Source organism: Pterocles gutturalis, unplaced genomic scaffold (assembly GCF_000699245.1).
Source record: "Pterocles gutturalis isolate BGI_N339 unplaced genomic scaffold, ASM69924v1 scaffold40088, whole genome shotgun sequence".
Taxonomy (NCBI): domain Eukaryota; kingdom Metazoa; phylum Chordata; class Aves; order Pterocliformes; family Pteroclidae; genus Pterocles; species Pterocles gutturalis.
The window spans coordinates 11,102-29,354 of record NW_010127235.1 but is presented as its reverse complement, the minus strand read 5'-3'; positions in this window follow the sequence as shown (position 1 = coordinate 29,354).

Here is an 18,253-nt window from a genome sequence, read left to right as displayed (position 1 = left end):
TCATAATGATGTGTAAAGCATTACTAGGTATGCCAAGACATGTTTAATTCTTTGGATTAATTTTTTTTAGTGTTTTTAATAGTCTGAGCAAATCTGCACTCCCTTTTGTTTCATTGAACAGTGAACTGCAGAGCTCAAAGAAGCATTCAAGAAATTTATTTGAATTTTGGGATGGTAAGGAAGCAAGCTTCTATTCCTTCCAAATTCTTAATGCCATATTCAAAGGTTGGTGGTTGAAATGGGCCTTGAAGAGTTGAACGTTTTTAGGAATGTGTTTAATAATTTCAAGAGCCCTGTTATGTCTCTTTGAGGTAAGCTTTTTATTTACTACTTGAGGAGCCAGGTTACTAAAGCAAAAACTTCACATGAAGTCTGGAATATTTGATAATTTCAGAATTATAGATGTGCAGATTTCTCTCTTGAAATGAGAACAAGCTTGTTTTTAAATATTAGTTCCCTGTGGTAGGACTGACTTTCCTTTTTATGCAAAGGGAAGGATGGCTATATATGTGACAAATGCAGAAAAACTCAGTAACACTTCTACAAGTAGTAGCTGACCTCTTGAGGCTAAATACTTGCATAGTTGTGCCATAATACAAGTTTTGGCTAAAAAATGTTGCTTGGGATACTTCCTTCCAAGTTTCAGCATAAATTCATAAATTTGTGAGCAAGTTTTATCAGAAATAGTGTGGCCAGCAGGACTAGGGAAGTCATCATCCCCCTGTACTTGGCACTGGTGAGGCCGCACCTTGAATCCTGTGTTCAGTTTTGGGCCCCTCACCACAAGAAGGACATTGAGGTGCTGGAGCAGGTCCAGAGAAGGGCAACGAAGCTGGTGAAGGGTCTGGAGCACAGGCCTTATGAGGAGCGGCTGAGGGAGCTGGGGTTGTTTAGTCTGGAGAAAAGGAGGTTGAGGGGAGACCTTATCACTCTCTACAACTACCTGAAAGGAGGCTGTAGCAAGGTCTCTTCTCCCAAGTAACAAGTGATAGGACCAGAGAAAACCACCTCAAGTTGCGCCAGGGGAGGTTTAGATTGGACATTAGGAAAAATTTCTTCACTGAAAGGGTTGTGAAACGCTGAAATAGGCTGCCCAGGGAAGTGGTTGAATCACCGTCCCTGGAGGTATTTAAAAGATGTGTAGAAGTGCTTCTTAGGGACATGGTTTAGTGGTGGACTTGGTAGTATTAGGTTAATCCTGCGCAGTGACAGTGTATGGTAGTGTGGTAGCCGAATTTAGCCTAGCATCCCTACCTGAGCTGCCTCCTGTGAGAAGGGAGAGTCTGATCCTGTGCACTGATGACACTAGAAAAGGTTTCACTTTTTCAGTGCTTGTGGTGTTCATATCTAGATTAAGCCAAGTGGTTTTTCCTCTGTAAAAGGCTTAGTGCTGCTTTCCCTCATTGCTAGAGGATTTGAGTGGAGATGGTTGTTTTCTAAATATACACACGCACAAATCTCTTTTTTCTCTAAAGTAAAAATACTTTTTAATATATACGTCTCACTGGAGGACTTGAGTGTTGTGATGAGACTGCTTAAATGATCTGTATGGGACAGTGTAAAGAAGTATGTTCTGTATCACCCAGCACCTGTTGCCTCAAATAAGCATTGCCCAGGAGGTTTTTGCCCATACTATCAGACTTGGCATTTACATGGCTTGTGATTCATTTCAGGACAGTTAATGGGGGCAGTCTCACTCAATCTTTCCTAGACCTTACCCCTTTAAAGGTGCTGACGTGATTAACTTCACTTTTAGACTGCTGTCTGGAACATACTTCCAGCTTTGACCTGATAATCTTCTCAAATCCTGATGCCAAACCCTTACATTAGGGGATGAGGAAGGGAAGAAGGACCCTGGGCATAAGAGGACTGACCTGCTAGAGGTTCTCCAGTCCACCATGCGTGTGTATAATAGATTTCTACTGAAGAAGACTGCTTTTTCTAAATCAGCTGTTTGTGGGGTCAGCCTGCTCTGCTGGTTTCCTAACCTGTCTTCCTGCATAAGGGACCTTTTTTTTTTTTTCCTAGCAAAATCACTTGTTTTCCCAAGTACTTGTAAGCAGCTACCATGAACTGACACTAGAAACAACTCCTCATCCCAGAGGTGAATGTTATTTTAATGAGTTCTTCCTATGTCAAAATTAAAATTACAACCCTGAAAGAAAACTAAAGCCTCTTGATTGCACTAAAACTGAACCAGGGGTCTTTGACTGGATTCTACAGGTATCCGGAGTTTAAAATTGTATTGACACATTGCAAGTCATCCAAAAAGTGGTTTTCTAAAGGCAAAGGTAGATAATTTAATTTTAAGTGAAACATTTTTACTTCTCTGTAGGTCAGTATTACATTTCCTCACAGCCTTATGACACTGACAGCACAGGATAAGAGAATAATCTCTGGCTTTGAACTATCTATTTAAAACCTTGTGGTTCAGTTGCCAGCTGAATAACTGTTCCCTGTGGCCTCACTGCCAGGACTTACTCTACCCTTGGAAAATATAGCATGGATTTTCAAATTTTATTTTTTTTGCTATTAGGTGTGAATATCCTTTTTGATGGCATTAGGTACCTCTTTCATACTGCAGCTCACAAGAAACTCACGTGTTCTGTGTCAACATCTGGGCCAACTTGATACTGAATAATTTCTTGGGGTCCCCTTCAATGTTATTTTTCTGATTCCTCCAGAGCTTTTTTTACTGCAAATTCAAGGATAGAGGAGGCAGGTTATCTGAATCCTTGGGCTAGGTGTTGCCTTTGTTTAGAAAGCAGAATGTGAAACAGGATTCATAGCTACAATCACATCTTTTAGAGAGTAGTTTCATGTGTTATCTTCATGGGTTAAGCTTTCTTTTGTTTAATGTTCCATGAGGCTGGGGAGCAAACGCTTCATTTTGTTTCAAGGTAAGGAGGAAATCTGAGGAGCCTATGAGTTTCTTGAATATAGGGTTAAAAGTGACTTGCTGCTTTTGGCTCTCTCGAGTTTACTTTTTAGGGTGATACATGCTGGGACTTGAGCACCTATCTTGTATTGCTTGGTTACGTAAAAATTAATCTGCCTGGAGGTTAAATATGCAGGTCTGTCTGCTGCAAGGGATATTATGTTAGGTTTAAAGTGTCCCTTGTGACTCCATCCTTGGAGGTGCTCAAAACCTGACTGGGGACAGTCCTGAGTAACCTGTTCTAGCTGACTCTGCTTTGAGCAGTGGGATGAGACTAGGCAATCTCCAGAGGTCTTTTCCAACTTTAAATTATTCTATGGTTTTATGACTCACAATTTCTTAATTTGACCACTCCTCAAATTAGAGTTTTAAAGAGGGTAGATTTGTGCACTTCCCTAATCAACAGCCAAATCAACTTCCCTAGCCAAGAAAAGAAAAGCAAACATGGGTGCATTTCCCCCAGAAATGATCCTACTTCTTCTACAGTACAGTGTACTGATCTGAGGAGAGGTAATGGCATGGCAGACCTCCAGTTTTATACTTTGGGATCAGCTTAGTACTGACTCATGTTGTTGAGAGTAACCTAGTTGGGACAGACTAGTTTTGCTTTACATGCATGTGTGCTGGTTTTCCATGAATGGATTTTAACTTCTTGTGTTCCGTGGAGGAAACCAGAAGAGGAGCATGCTGGAAGTTTCTCTATGCTAAATCATGTCAGTAGAAAAGACTGCTGAGAGAGTGAGCTGTCCTGCCTGGACAGTCTATCCAGAGAGCATCTTTGTTTTTCTGTGAAAGCAAATCTGATCTTGTTCACTTCATGGAGTCATTTGTCATCGAAGTGTGGTGTGTCTGTGGAGCTTATGCCCCAAGCTTGTTGAGCAGACCTGAGGTAGGATTGAAATAGCTGTGGGCACAGGTTGGTATGCGATGTTTAGTTATTAGGTGAAAAACAAACCCACCTTAGATAATGGATTGAGTTTGTTTGCACGTTTTGCGTCCACATTGGCCTTGCTGCAAGTAGCTGTTGTAGTGTTGTCAACTCCTCTCACAGTTCCCTACACTGCTTTAAGTTCTTCAAGGGAAAACAGCATTTAATAGCAAGATACCTATCTTGTTGGCCATTTTGATTAGGTGTTACCTTGCTACTAACTTACTTACATAAGCTGATGTTAATGTAATATGTGCTATAACTAATAAATAGCTCTGTGCTCAAAGTGAACTGTCTTGTCCCCTGGAGTGGAGCTATGTGGGAGTCTAATGCTTAGATATGCACACACAGAGGTAGCAAGTGCTATGTTGAGTACATGGAGAATCCTGTGGATACCACTAGCGTTTCTCCAGTGTGTCTTGTGAGTTAGTGAAATACCTAAATGTGGAGTAACCTTAGGGTTACACCCTGCAGTCAATATGGAGATGAGCTTTGAGACCTTGCATACAATACACTGGCAGCCTGTTTTCTCCAAAGTATATTCGGCATAGGGGCATAGGGGCACTCAGAAGCACTTTAACAGGTAGCAATCCAAATGACAGGAGAGACCACCTTTTGTATCCAGTGAACTATACTGTATTATGTTTGTCAAGGACATAGCTTCAAATTTCTCTACAGCTAGATACTGTAAACTTGCTGCTGTTTTGTTTTCCATTCCTCTTAAGATACTAGCAGGTTTCAATCTATGGCTGTTTATAAATGTGCCGCCAACTCTGAACTGAAGTAATAGCCAGGTATAAACACTGATTGCTCTGTTAGACTTGAGACCCTACTGATCTGCTTAATGGCTGTATTACTGTCAGATCTGAGGAGTTAGTCAAGAGACTAGTGGAAGTGAAGTCACTGTTACATAGCATATATGGAAAAGGGAAAACCAAGCTCATTCAAGATCAGGTTAGGTCAGTCCTGAATCAGCTACTCTGTTGGTCTGTTTTAGGTATTTTTAAGAGCAATTCAGACTCATGAAATAATTTTTCTTCTTTTGGGATAATATGCTTCTGCACAGTGTACTACAAGCTCGGAGTGCTAGAACAGTACTTATCCCTCAAGTTCCCTGATGTAATTTGGTGAACTGATTATACCTGTATAGCTTTGTAGTCATCTTACATTCCTTTATTAGCTGTGGGGACGCAGATGTGGCATAAATTGCCTGAAGTATTTCTTTGCATAGCACATCTATGCCTTTGGGGAAAAATAACATTCAAATTTTATTTTCCAAAGTAAACAACATGCAGGAGTATAGCAGGAGTTTTTAGTACGCTGCTTCTTTACCCTGGTGCACTACCAAAAGCACAGTTTTATTGAAAGTGTGTGAACCTCTTTCCTGTCTTTCCAAACAACCACTCTGTTAACAGCACTGTTTCTTTCAGTCCTACATACAGGCAAAATTCTGGAAGTCTTTTGCTGCCTTCAGCTTTCAAGGCTCTAATTCTTTAAAATAGAGCGAGAAGCGAAATTTCATCCATCCTGGCAAGGAAATGGCGTTTCAAATGACTAGGGTCACCTCCCTCGCAGTTCTTCCCACCCCGCACAACACATGCGTCAGTAAGAGGACAGGCGGTTACAGAAGTGGCTACAATATCAACTACTTTGGCAGAAAATTCATCTTTATGCAGCTAAAGACCTTGAAAACTTATGATTTTGCACAGCATTATTGAACCTTCAGTAAAGCTGTTCTGCTATGCATACATGTGTTCAGTCATGGTTAAGATCACTTGGTTCTAGCTTGGCATATTAATTGTGCATAGGTTGTCATGTCCACATACGTACAGTAATATCAAAGCAATGGGCTAGTTTGGAGGCAGATCCTAAGATCTGTTCCTTTTCAGTCTCAGAAAACTGTCTTTTATTCATAAACTGAGTAAGCCTTTAATTGCCTTGGGCTTTTTTTGTGGGAGTGTGCTCTAGAACTGAATTTCTCTGCTTTCAGACATTGAGTTGCAGTTTAAAACCTAACAGATGTTTTTATTTCTGCCACTATCAAGAGATGTTCTGCTCTATCTTTTATGTTCGTAGAAATGGGTCAAGAAGTAGGGGAGACTGGAAGGGCTGATCACAAGTTTTGTTAGTTTGACTAGCCTAACAGCCCATGGGAGGCAGACCTGTATATACCTCCACATGAAGCTTTATCAGTTTCCTGACCAGTGGCATTAACATTGTACATCTTTTCTGGAGAGACTGCCTCATCCAAATATCGTATTTGTTTCTCTCACAATTTGATTAGATGGATTTCTGATAGCCCTGACACTCATGTTTCATCCTACTGCTGTTGCTCTAGTGCTTTAGGTCAGTCAGTTTCCCATGTATGATATTTTGATTCTCTGCTAGGAATCACAATATTTTGCATCCTCTACTGTACCCACAAGAGGCTTGCTCAGATGTGAACACAAGACACTTCTCTGCTAATGAATGCTTTGTGAAGTGTTGATAGCTCAATATGGGGCATCATATATTCTATTGAGTGCATCATGCTTGCATCACGTATACATGAAAGGCTACTTATAGCTGATGCTGGTCAGTTGGGAAAATGAGTGAAGCTTTGATTTAGAATGAGTACTGCACTTCAGAACACCTTCCTTGGGAACAGATAATAACAAATTGTGTTTAAAAGGAGAAGGAACTAGTTTTGCAGGGAAAGATAACTGTTCTTGTTCTTTAAGGATGAGGGGGTGATGCTACTCCTTTGAGACTAATTTGATCTTTACATTAATATTCTGTAGAAAGAACTAGAACTTATGGGATAAAAATGAAATTAGATCCAATAGCATAAAAGCAAGAATGAGACAGTCTGGTGTCCTTTAACTTCAGAATCACCTATGAAGGAGAAATTGTGATCTCTGAGATCAGTGGGTACCTTGAAATGTACACTAGAACTGGGTTGTAGTTGTGGAAGAGGCCAAAGCAATCTCAGAATTGTCAGGAGAGGGGTGTACCCTGCAATATGCATCCTCTGATGCTGTACTCTTGAGAGAACTCATCTGGCCAAACGCAGTGTACAGCTATTGCCCTTCGGAAGATCACATACCACCCCAAAGCCAACAATGCAGTCCTTCTCCTTGGGAGGCCTAGGAAAAGAATGCCTATCTGAGACTAGAAGAGCTTGATTTAACCTCAGTGTAATGAACATCATGATGAGATGTGGCATCTGTCTATAAGTATATGTAGGAAGGGAGGGAAAACTGATGCATAGGTCAGGAACAGAGAAGTATAAGAAGCATGTCCTGGAAATTAAAAGAAAGTTATTGATAATAAAAATACCTGAATTCAGGAAGAAAATTCTGAGGTGATAATGGGGATGGGACAAAAAGCATTACAAATCTCAGTTGCCGCAGTATGATATGGTAACTGCTAATTTCTATCAGCTTCAGATTGTTCTGTCTACCTTTTGTTCTTCCAAATGAGCATTCCCCAGTTATCCCCTACAGTTACAGAACATAATTCAGTAGTTACCCTAGAAGGTACATGCTCAGTCAGTGGTGTCAGCCGTGGAAGGGAAATAAGCCATATCGCTTTGAGAATGACTGGAAAACCAGGTATGTTATAGAAATGAAAAGTTAAAAGCAAACAGTGCTTTTTCCTTGTGGCCACTCCAAGTATTTGAATATCTAAATGTCATAGAGTTTTCTAGTCTACCCCATGGAATACGAAATGTTTCATTACAGTTATCCAAATCTCTCAGGTCCATGGAGAAAAGGCTACTTGTGATAATTTCTGGGGTGTATGTATGGGGAAGGACAGGAGTGGAGAGAGTAGGCATATAGATTGTGCTGGTGGCCTCCAGTGTAATCAGGAACAAATTCTTTACGTTTCTCAGTTTTCAAGTTGGAAAAAAAACAAGCCATCTTAATCACAGTATATGGTTCTGTTGGTATATACTAATGGTAAATACATGAATGCTATGTTATTTAATGCCAGTGAGCAACTACAGGGAAGGTGGTTTCCAGATGTTGAAGGCCCCAGGTTGTTCTCTCTGGAGAGGGACTCTGTGGTCTGCTGTGCAGAGCACCGCACAGACTTCCAGGGAAGTGGCTACTGTCAAACTGAGGTTCTGCCACCAGTGTTGGTCATCCCTAGTTTACAGAGCCGTGCTGTGCTACCAGTCTATGCTGGCTGACTGAGCCTGAAAGCAGCAGCTGAACGAAGCTGAAGGAAGTATTTCTTAATTTCAGTTTTTTTCTTAAAGAGAGCTTGTCAGTCTGATTCTGAGGTTATTGCCTGCCTTCAGACAAGCTAGCAGCAGCCTGTTATTATCACTGAGAGAGTCATAAGTTGCCTTTAGTCTCTCTTGCCCCTTCTCTTTGCTGCATTAAAAGCATTTTGAAAAGGGAACGGTCTGGCTAGTGCTCAAATACCAGATGGAGGGTGGTGTTATGAAGTAAGGGATTATGGAAATTATTCAGTTTGAGCCCAAGGTCCAGAACTGAAATCATGTGCCAGTGGAAGCCCTGGAATGCTCTACAAGAGAAGTTCCAGCATGCAAGCAGTGTAGTGGCAAAGCACTGCACCAGGCTGTTGAACCGCGCTGGACATTTCATGTTGTTTCACAGAGCAGTAGTTCTCTGTGACCACTGAGGACTTTAACAGTGGGCTGTTAAAGAGGTGCGAGAAGATGTATTGCACAAAATGTGGTTGAAGGCCCATTGATGGGGGCTCTCAGACCTGCATTTAGTGAAGGGTGTGCTGGTGCCCTCTCATAGAGCAACATTCTCTGCGAGATAGCTGGGAGATTCAGCTAAGGATATCTGCCTCAGGCCCCCAGATATCCTTGCAGAAGAATGGTCTTTATCCAAAAGAGGATGGAATTAAAAAGACTAGACAGAAAAGTCCTTGAGGATGAAAGGCAAAGAGAGAAGCTTCTATGCGTGCTCGCTACTAGGAACAAATTCTGCTGAATGGCATCCTTACACTTAGATTGGATTAAATCTCTGACTAATTCATACCGAGTCTTTTCATGTCTCCACCAGCACAGCTGTATTTGAGCAGACTAGTAATGTCTGCCTCTGGAAGTGATGACTGCCATCTTATTTCAGAAACTGCTTGCCAGAGCCTCAGGGAGAGGAGAGTAAATCACAAAACCACCTCCGCCTCTTTCCTCTGTAACTGATTTCCTAACAGATTTTCATTTGCTCGAGGCATTGAGCTTGGCATGGTCTTTTCTGAGAGAGGCATCTCCTGTGCGTTCAGCAGCTGGAGGGGAATCACTATCTGGCCAATTGAAACTGTTTCAGCATTTACTGAGAATCAAATGTCCAGCCAAGTGAGGAACACTGCTTGGTTACTATTTTTAAGCTATGTAACAGTATGTGCAAATGATATTAACTTATGTCCAGAGTTGAAAGTTTGATGTTGCAACTCTTATTTTTACTATGCTCTACCTATAATCTGGATTAATTTTCAACGTTTTGATATGTTTTGTAGCATGAGAAAATGTAACTTCTTTATTCTGCCTGTTTGTCATAGTATAGCCAGAATGTTAAACAGGTTATTTTGTTTGTTACAAGTTATTTGTCCTGTGTCCTGGTAAAAGCTTTCCTTGTACCTATGAGGAAGATGAATGATGGGAAGCATTAGACAACTAGGATTGTGTAATAGATGACTTTTCATTAAGCTGCTAGATTTGATCAGTTGTCATTTGACAGTTTCACAGTGAAGTTTGTTAGTTGCTAAGAGTTCAATTTTGCTTTGCTTTTTTAATTATTATTGTTGTTACTAAAGTTTGTGGAACATACCAGAGTGCAAAGGGTGGGTATTCTTATTTTTAGAAGAAGAAAGATTTACATGAGTAAATTTATCAAGAGTTATACTAAAGTAAGTTTAAGATACTGTCAAATTAAGAACTGTAGGATATAAGTACAGTAAGAGAGTGCTTTGAGAAAAGGGTAGGATAGAGATTTTTTTTTTTTCCCCTTTGAGAATAAAAATATGTCTACAGGAATTCAGCCTGGGACAGGTTATAGAAGATGTTTGCAAGACCTGTGTAGTAGAGCTCAATTAAATGATCCAATTTATGAGTTTTTAATTTAAAAGTTATAGGGTTATTGTGTGTGTGTTTTTATTTCCTGTGATCCAATGAATTGGGATTTGCATTGTGTCCATTGAACATGTTCAGTATCTTTTCTGTTATCTAGAAGCCCCATGCCTTAACAGTCTCGAAAAATAAGTTCTACCATGAAAAAGAGGTGAGCTCCATACGGAATCTGCCAGTCATTCCAAAAAGAGAAAATTCAAAACATGATAGAAACCAGCCTCTTTCTGGTTCCCTTCAAATCCTGCTTTGTGTCCTGTTCAAACTCTGTTCAGTCAAGAGAGCTCTTGCTGAGCTGTGTGATTCTCTGCCTTTGCAAAATGAAATGAAATTGCTTAATTGTATATTATGTGACTAGTGACTAATGTGGGAGGACAATACAGGCCTGTAGTGGCCTGTGGAGCATCAAGAAGCAGCCTGCCGCATCTACCCTAGATCGAGTTCCTTGCTATTGCTATTTCTGGTTTTAGATATTTAGAGAAATTACACAGCACACATTTTCATGCACAACTTCTAAGGAGAAAGGAAGGCTGGGTGTAGTGATTTGAGCTACATTGAGTAGGGTACACCCATCAGTGGTTATAAACACTGCGGGATTTTCTTTGGCAGCAGTGAAGTTTGAGGGAGTTGGCCTGCTGGTGGAGCTTGGGTCTGTTGGCCATGCATGTCCTGGGGGCAGTGTCAGATTAGGGCATATGATAGCTGGGATCTAGAGTGCGGGATGTATTGACAGTGAAAAGTGAAGGTGTGTGGCAAGTAGAAAATAAGGTGCTGGTTCTCATCTGCAGTTGACTCCTTGAGATGCTGTTACTGGTTGGACTGTTCTGCTTAGGGGAAAGGAGGTGACAGTTCTGGAGGTTTAAGCTCCAATTTCTTAGCTGTGTTTTGATCTTTGTGTGTATCTTTTACCTAGCAATTATAAAGGCTGAGTTTGCACCCATGGGTTGTAGCATGGTCCCAGCCTGTCCTGGACTTTTCTTAGAATAAAGCTTGGGGTTTGTTTTGTTTTTAAAGTTCAACAGCCTCTAAATGAAGTGGTTTGTGGCTTGGAGGAATCTTTGTGGCTCTTTTATTCAAACGTATGTTTACTTAGGTTTCTTGGCTCCCAAAAGAGTCTTGCAAGATCTGCATTAGGAAAAAAAAATACAAAAATTTTAAGTCCCTCTGCTTTCCATATTCACTCTTTCTCCACAGAAACAGGATATACATCCATTAAGTAATCTGTCTGAACTGCTCTGGGCAGTGTACTCAATTTGTGATGCCTTAGCTAGTTGAGTGTGTGTGGAGGGTGGAATTATGAATCTTTGAATCCTCTTTTCTAACTCCCTTCTCCTCCACCACTTCTTTGAGAAAGTGCCTGCCTCTTTTCCACACCCATAACAACTGAGAGCTGGAAGCAGCACAAATAAAACTTACTTTCCCATGCACATTTTAAATATCTCTAACTGGAATATTTGTCCTTTTGTTTTGTGAGAACTCACGGAGGAGTGAGGCTTGGAGTTAAAAGTCCAGGCAGCCATCTGTCTTGATTAGAATAAGTGCTGGCACAAATGACCAGTCTTTGAGTTTGCTTCTAAGGTGTTAAGATGTTTCTCTTGATGACCCTTTGGTAAGTTCAGCCTAGTTTAGACCCTGTGATTCTACCTAACTAGTAATCTTTGACCTGTGTAAGACAGAATTAGGTAACAAAAGGGAGAACTGAAGTACTGTTGTCGTTTGAACGCTGAAACCAGGACAAGGATATAAGTGGAGACAAGTGTCTATAATAGAAGGCAAGCATGTACTACATTAGATGCTAGACCTTTTAACATTTCATGTGCTCTTTAAAGAATGATATTTTCTTTCCTTTTGTCACTTGCAGATCACATGGTTGCATCTGTCTTTGTCCCCGTGGGTTATCTTTCCTGCATTAACTTTTGTGATCATTGCAGTCTGTGTTTTGGTACCAGGTTCTGACAGATACAAGTGTTCACTTATCTAAATTTTTAAAAGTGTGTTCATGTGAGCTTCATTAGAGAACTTTATTTATGAGATTTCTTCTTTTTAAAAATATAAATATAGGCTCTATTTGTTTTCTCACTGTGTCATAGAATGGCTTGGGGTGATCAGTGTGCTGGTAGAACCTGGAGGCCTTGAAGGACTTGGATCACTGGGCTGCACAGGTTGTTACAGTGTGTGTGTAGCCTCCAGTCTTTGTTTTGCTCAAAATATCTTATTGGGTCAGAACAATGCTCTTGTTCTTTAATTTTCAGTAAAGCTTTTCTGGTAACCTCCTTCTCTTGTGTCATAGCATGTTGTCTCAGAAAGATGAATCAAACCATGTCCTATATGATGTTAAAAGCTGGTATGTCTTGCTGTGCTAAGGTGACTGTTTTGTTTTATCTCCATTTTGAGTCATAGGAGTAGTTTTGTGAAAGTGTCATTCCAGTCATTTCTTAGAGGCTTTTTTTTTTAATATGGGAGCTTTCCTCAAGTTATTTGATAGAGTTTGAAGAACCTTGGGAAATCCAGCTTGTAAAACTTGGTAGGAACTAACTTTAGGATGAGTTTCAGTGTTGAAATGTAACATCAAGAACAGCTTTGAAGCACTTAAAATGGGGAAATGACATTCAACCTTCTTGACCAAGTAAGTGGTGGAGTGAGAAGCCTCCATGTGCTTCAGCCTGGTAGTGAAGTCACCTTCACCTAGTGTGAAGTGACTGTACATTTACCTTAGAAGTGAGATATGTGTTGCTTGCCAGAAAATGTCTCTGGTCTGACTATTTACAGGTGTGGGGTATGGTCTTTTTTCGGAAATGCTTGTAGACTGAGGGCTCCCTATATTGAAACAGGCAGATTTGTGTTTTGAGGACTCGTGTTTTCTTAGGAGGTTTTGTGGGAGATACATGGATTTCACCACCCAGATAACAAATGGAGCCTTTGCTGTCCTATGTCATTGGGTTTTGGGAGGCCTGTAAAGGGAAGTGTTGCTCCTGTTGACTTGCTGTGTTAATGGCCATGCTCCAGGAAGTTTGTCATGAGAGTTTTGATCCTAGTGGGACATAGTACTTTTTACCATTGGAATCAAAGCACATTTACTTCTTTGAGAAATACATTTTCTTTTGCTGTGCATGTAGAGTACTGTGTGGTTCTTTACAGTATGGTGACAGTTTCAAGATGTGAAGAATGTCTCCCCAGCTTCCCAAACACACAGCTGGTGAGTTGGTGCTAGGTGAGAAGGGGTCACTGTATTGGTTACTGGTTGCCCAATGTGAAGATTTGTGCTATGAGGGATCTCCCTAGTACGTGGCTGCGTCAGACATTTAAGCTGGTAGTTCTTCTTGAAGCTTGTCTTGCAGTATGACTGCTATCCACATGGACTGCTATTCCCTTACCATCTTATAAAGGGGCAGCTACCTCTTCCTTGGTATATATTTTTTTTTTTCAAAAGACGAGAGATGATCTGTTTCTTGGCCTCTTTATGTTGGTGTTCATTCACTGTAGGGACTCCGCTGTGATCAAAGAGTCGTGTATGACAGAACAGCAAAATAGTGCGTTTGTTGAATTCATATAGAGAAAAGGTTTTATTTTGTAGGTCTAATGTTGTGGCACTTAAGAAATGGTTAGTAATGAACAGTGTACACATTTTTATTCAATACCTTGATACGAATTTGGGAACCAAAATATTATCTGTAACTACTTCTGATTTGTACGTTTCCATGTTCTTCAATATAATTTGCATTTCTTTTCAAATCATTACCAGATTGAATTTTTCTTGATAAAAGAATTCTGTGAACTGTCTGTATGTGTACTTTGATCTTCTTAAATGGGTTCTTGTGTTTGCAACCACATTCATATTTGATCTCTCTTTCTCCCACTTTTGCCCGGGCTTGGGAGAGGAGGTAGACAGGAAAGAGGTAGAGACCCGAAAGCCTGGCTCCCATATGGTGAGCAGAAGCCCACCAAATCAGATTTGATAATTGTATTAGAACACAGACATCTTTTTGCCAGCATATTTGCTTGAGTATTGAATTTTATGAATGGGAGCAGATCTAAGTACCATCTTAAAACATGCTGTGGACAGTGCTGACGTTTCTTTTTTCCATCTGGCATAAAAGGGAAGCTGCAAACAATGGCAACCACGCCTTTGTCCTCCTGCTTTCCCATTCCTTGTCTGCATAATACGAAGCTAAAGTAACTGCCAGTTCTAGTTTTAGCTTTTCTTGCCAAAATCATCCTCTTTTTGCCATCTGTTCCACAGGCTTACTGTTGCCCTAAACCTGCACTTTTTGATACCCGTGATCACTTAGAAAGTCATGAACGTATTGCAGCGAAGTCCATTTCTTTAGTTTTATCTAAAAGTAAAATAAATTAAATCCTGGAAATTAAAACAGAGCTTTTTCATTTGTTGGAATAAAGATGTTTTTAGTGTGGTTTCTTAAAGAAGGGAGGCTTACAGGATTGAGCCGTTTGTCCATCTGCTTTTCGGTTCATCCTTAATAACTTCTGAACAATTGCAGCCAGATCTGACAAGGAATAAAAGTCTCAAAGGTAATTGAGTTCCTACATGAAAACTGGAGGCTGAGTGGGGGAGAGAGACAAAAATAGGTGTCCCCACTGTCTGCAGCATAAGCTTAACAATAATCTGCGTTTAGGCTTTTGCTAGCCAGGTTGTAAGTCTGTACTGTCTGCCTAGGTACTGCAGTAATCACACAGTTCCCAGAATGTGTTACTGAGTCTCACTTTGGCAGAAGCTGAGGGGCCATGGAAGGGAGACAAGGGCATAGGGAATGTTGCCGGGAAACTGGAAATTTAGGGAAAGGGTGAAATCAATGGAAATTGGGACTGTTGGAGCTATTAGTAGTTTTATGATTGATGGACCAACTTGCTTTCAAATTCCATACAGTACTGCAGTTTGTTCATTTCTGACTTCTCAGAGATTTGTCTGTCAAGGGTGCATCTGTGATGTTTGCCTGGCTGTGAAATAACCAAAATATAAGAAAGCATTTACGTTGTGCTCAGAGAAAGTCAGCACTCTGAAGCAGAGCCAGGCGGTTCTTTTGGCAAATGTTTTATTCACTCAAAATGCGTTTTAAGCTGCACAGAACAAGCCATTAATTTAGATTCAATTAAGTCGATAGTTTCCGCCAGAAAAAAAGAATGGAGAAGAATGCTGGAAAATACATTTCCATACTATTTTATTTTTCCAGGCTCAAGTCATTAGTTGAGTGAGCACTTCCCACAAAATCAGGATGGAAAATGTAGGGAGGGTGACTCTTATAATGGGGGTACATTGGCATGGAATGTAGGAGCCCTACATTTGCAACACTTTCTGCAGGAACTTGAATTTGTACAACCAAATTAATGATATGTATCGTTTGCATAATTTTGTCCTATCTCTTGTGTTTGACAGAAGTAGGGTGCTGGACGACTTCTTGTATATGCATTTGGTAAAATATTCATATTCCTGCATCCGTGGTGACTGTGGGAAGGAACTACCACCTGGAATTACTCATTGCTTGTGTCTCTGCTTTGCATTGGTTTCTTTTGTCCTGGGCAAGCGCTGGAGATCCTGAGTGTACTTGCAGTCATGAGTCAGTGACAACCTCATGCTATTATTGTAAATAGCAACACGAACACTGTTCCTGCATGCGTTTTTTCACGGGCTTTGTCTTTCTCTCCTGACACTCCAGCCAAGGAATTTACAGAGCCTCTGAGTCAGCAATCAGCTGCCTCGAGATAAAACATGCAGGATACTGCAGACTTGCAAAATAGCCAACAAGGCATACAAATACCCTGGAAACTTGGCAAATAATTCTTGCCTGCCCTTGCTTTGCCTCCTGTAATTTCCATGATCTCTGACGTGTTGCTCGCGGGTTCCAAGGGCTTCGGGCGTTTACATCAAGAATGCAGAGTTCTAGGGAGTGACTAATTGCAGTGACTAAAGCCTCTGTATTTGACCTGTGGGCATAACTGACTTCACAACCTGCATGAAATAGGATGTCTGCAGAACTGCTATATTAACGTGCCGCTCAGGTTGTGCTGCATAGAATGACCTGCTTTTGCAGGTTTGTCTCCTGGCTTGGCAAATCTTGAACACAAAGCAGTAATCCTGGAATGAAAGTAGGTTGGGTTTGAACTTCAGGATAAATCTGAGCAGTGCAGGCCTAGTGCCACTTTGCTCCTGTGGTGAAAGAGTAAAATAGAAACAAGAGTAAGAAATTAAACATATGTTGTCCTGACATCTGGATGTAATGGACTGTGGACTGAGAGACTTAAATTGCCAGTTCCCTGGATTTAGATCTTCTATTGCTTTTTCTTAGGAAGTGTCAGTCACCTGAAACACTGGTGTAAAGTGAATGTTTGGGTGGTAGAGTGGGGTGCAAGAGGTGGGGAAAACATAACACAAAGTAGTATTCAACTTGCAACATTGTCCTGATTAATGGGACATATGTCTTTAGACTGTGCCTATTTTGTTGTATCTGTGTTAACGCAGATGCACTGAAATTACTCCTCCAGCATAAGAGGTGATTTGTTGGAGCTCTTGTTGATAACAGGAGTCAAAAACTTAAAGGACAGTGTCTTAAGACTTCCACAGTAGTGCAATGGTTACGCTGAGGTGCAAGCCTGGAACACGTTTCCAGCTTCACAACCGTGAAGTTAAGATTAAAAATAGGGAAAGCAGTTAGTTCCATCCTGCTTAGTGAGCAGTGCTGGTATGGACATGGCATCACTATCAGCCAATTAGAAAAACAGCTTCATGTGTACTGAGTCCCTCTGAGGCAGTTGTCCTAATAAAGTCAGAATCACATTCTCTGGTATAACTTGTTGTACTGTGGCTTCTGTAGGAAAGCTTATTTTTATTTTTAATAGCAAACAGTTTGTGGCTGGAAGCAAAGGAGACCTGGAAACCTTTACAATTTCTAAACATAAGCAATAAGTACCATATCAGGGTGAAATGCAGGAGTGCCCAAACAAACTGCTGCAGAGCTGTCATATGGGAGGGGAAGAGACATGAGCTGTAATGTTTGGCTTGGCTTTGTGTCTGCTGAAAGCAGGAAAAGAGCTGGTGAGAATCTAAAAGGTTTTATCCGAGTCCACATATTTCCTTTTTTACCTTAATATCCTTTAAAAAAAACAAAAAAAACCAAAACAAAACAAACCCAAAAAACAAAGGACAAAAAGCACCTCAGAAATGCTTTCACTTCCATAGTTCCCACATATGTTCCCGTGCTGGCCTCCCATCTGAAGACAAACAGAACTATTCTTAGAGAGCAGAGCAATCTGTTACATGTATGTACTTAGTATTATGTATAAAAGGAAAAAAGATTTATTATACATAAAAGAAAAGGAGAGAGAGGGAGAGAAAATATCTATTCTTCAAGCAAAATCTGCTATTTGTGATCCAAACTATTAATTCTGTAGGTCTGCAGGCTGCTTCTGAGGGATCCCAGAAAAGCAACCAAGACTAGCAGACCTCCTGTTAGCATGCTGAGGACCCCAACTACCACCTAAAATTTTATAGGGACCTGTATATCAAAAGAAGTTGAAAACCACAGAATAGAGGAACTACTATGAGAATATCACGAGCATCATGCATCAGCCACATTTCACTCTTATGCTTCTACTTACTGACAGGAATACATGCATATACTCTAGGTAAGGCAAATATTTATACTGCTTGATGCAACACAGGCATTTTTTTTCAGTCTTGACATCTTTTCTTAAGCAGTTGATTGCTATCAGCAAGTTTAACTTCTTTCTAGGATTGCAGTAGCCATCACTGGGTTTGTTATGTCACTGTACTAAAGCAGTGTTTGCAAGGACTCTGATAGAGATAGCAGCTTATGCTATGCCATCCTTTTTTGTCTTCTCTATTTATCATGAGCAAAGACACAGGTCCTTTTAGAATGAAGGAACCAAAATTTATTTTACTGGTGGAATACCAACTCCTAAAATACTTTGTGGTAGTAGTGTTTTTAAGACCAGCATGTAACCACTGCTGTGCTGTTATCACAGTGACCACTGTAAGTCTGTCTTTCAAGACCTCTGCCTACTTCCAAACATCACATAACATCTGCCAGTTTACTTGTAACTTCTCTGCTGTTCATGTGCAATGACTTTTGATAAAACTTTTTAGGGACTGACTGGCTCAGGTAAAGTATTTTGTGATTTAACAGCGGCAAGATGTCCCACTGTTTGCAGTGAGGTTCAGTGAGCTTTGGAAGGCTCTGCTTCAGTCAGCTTAGGCAGGACTTCGTGGGGCATTGATCAGTTGACTCATTTAAGACTGGTGCTTTACTAGTTATTCAGAATCTGCTCT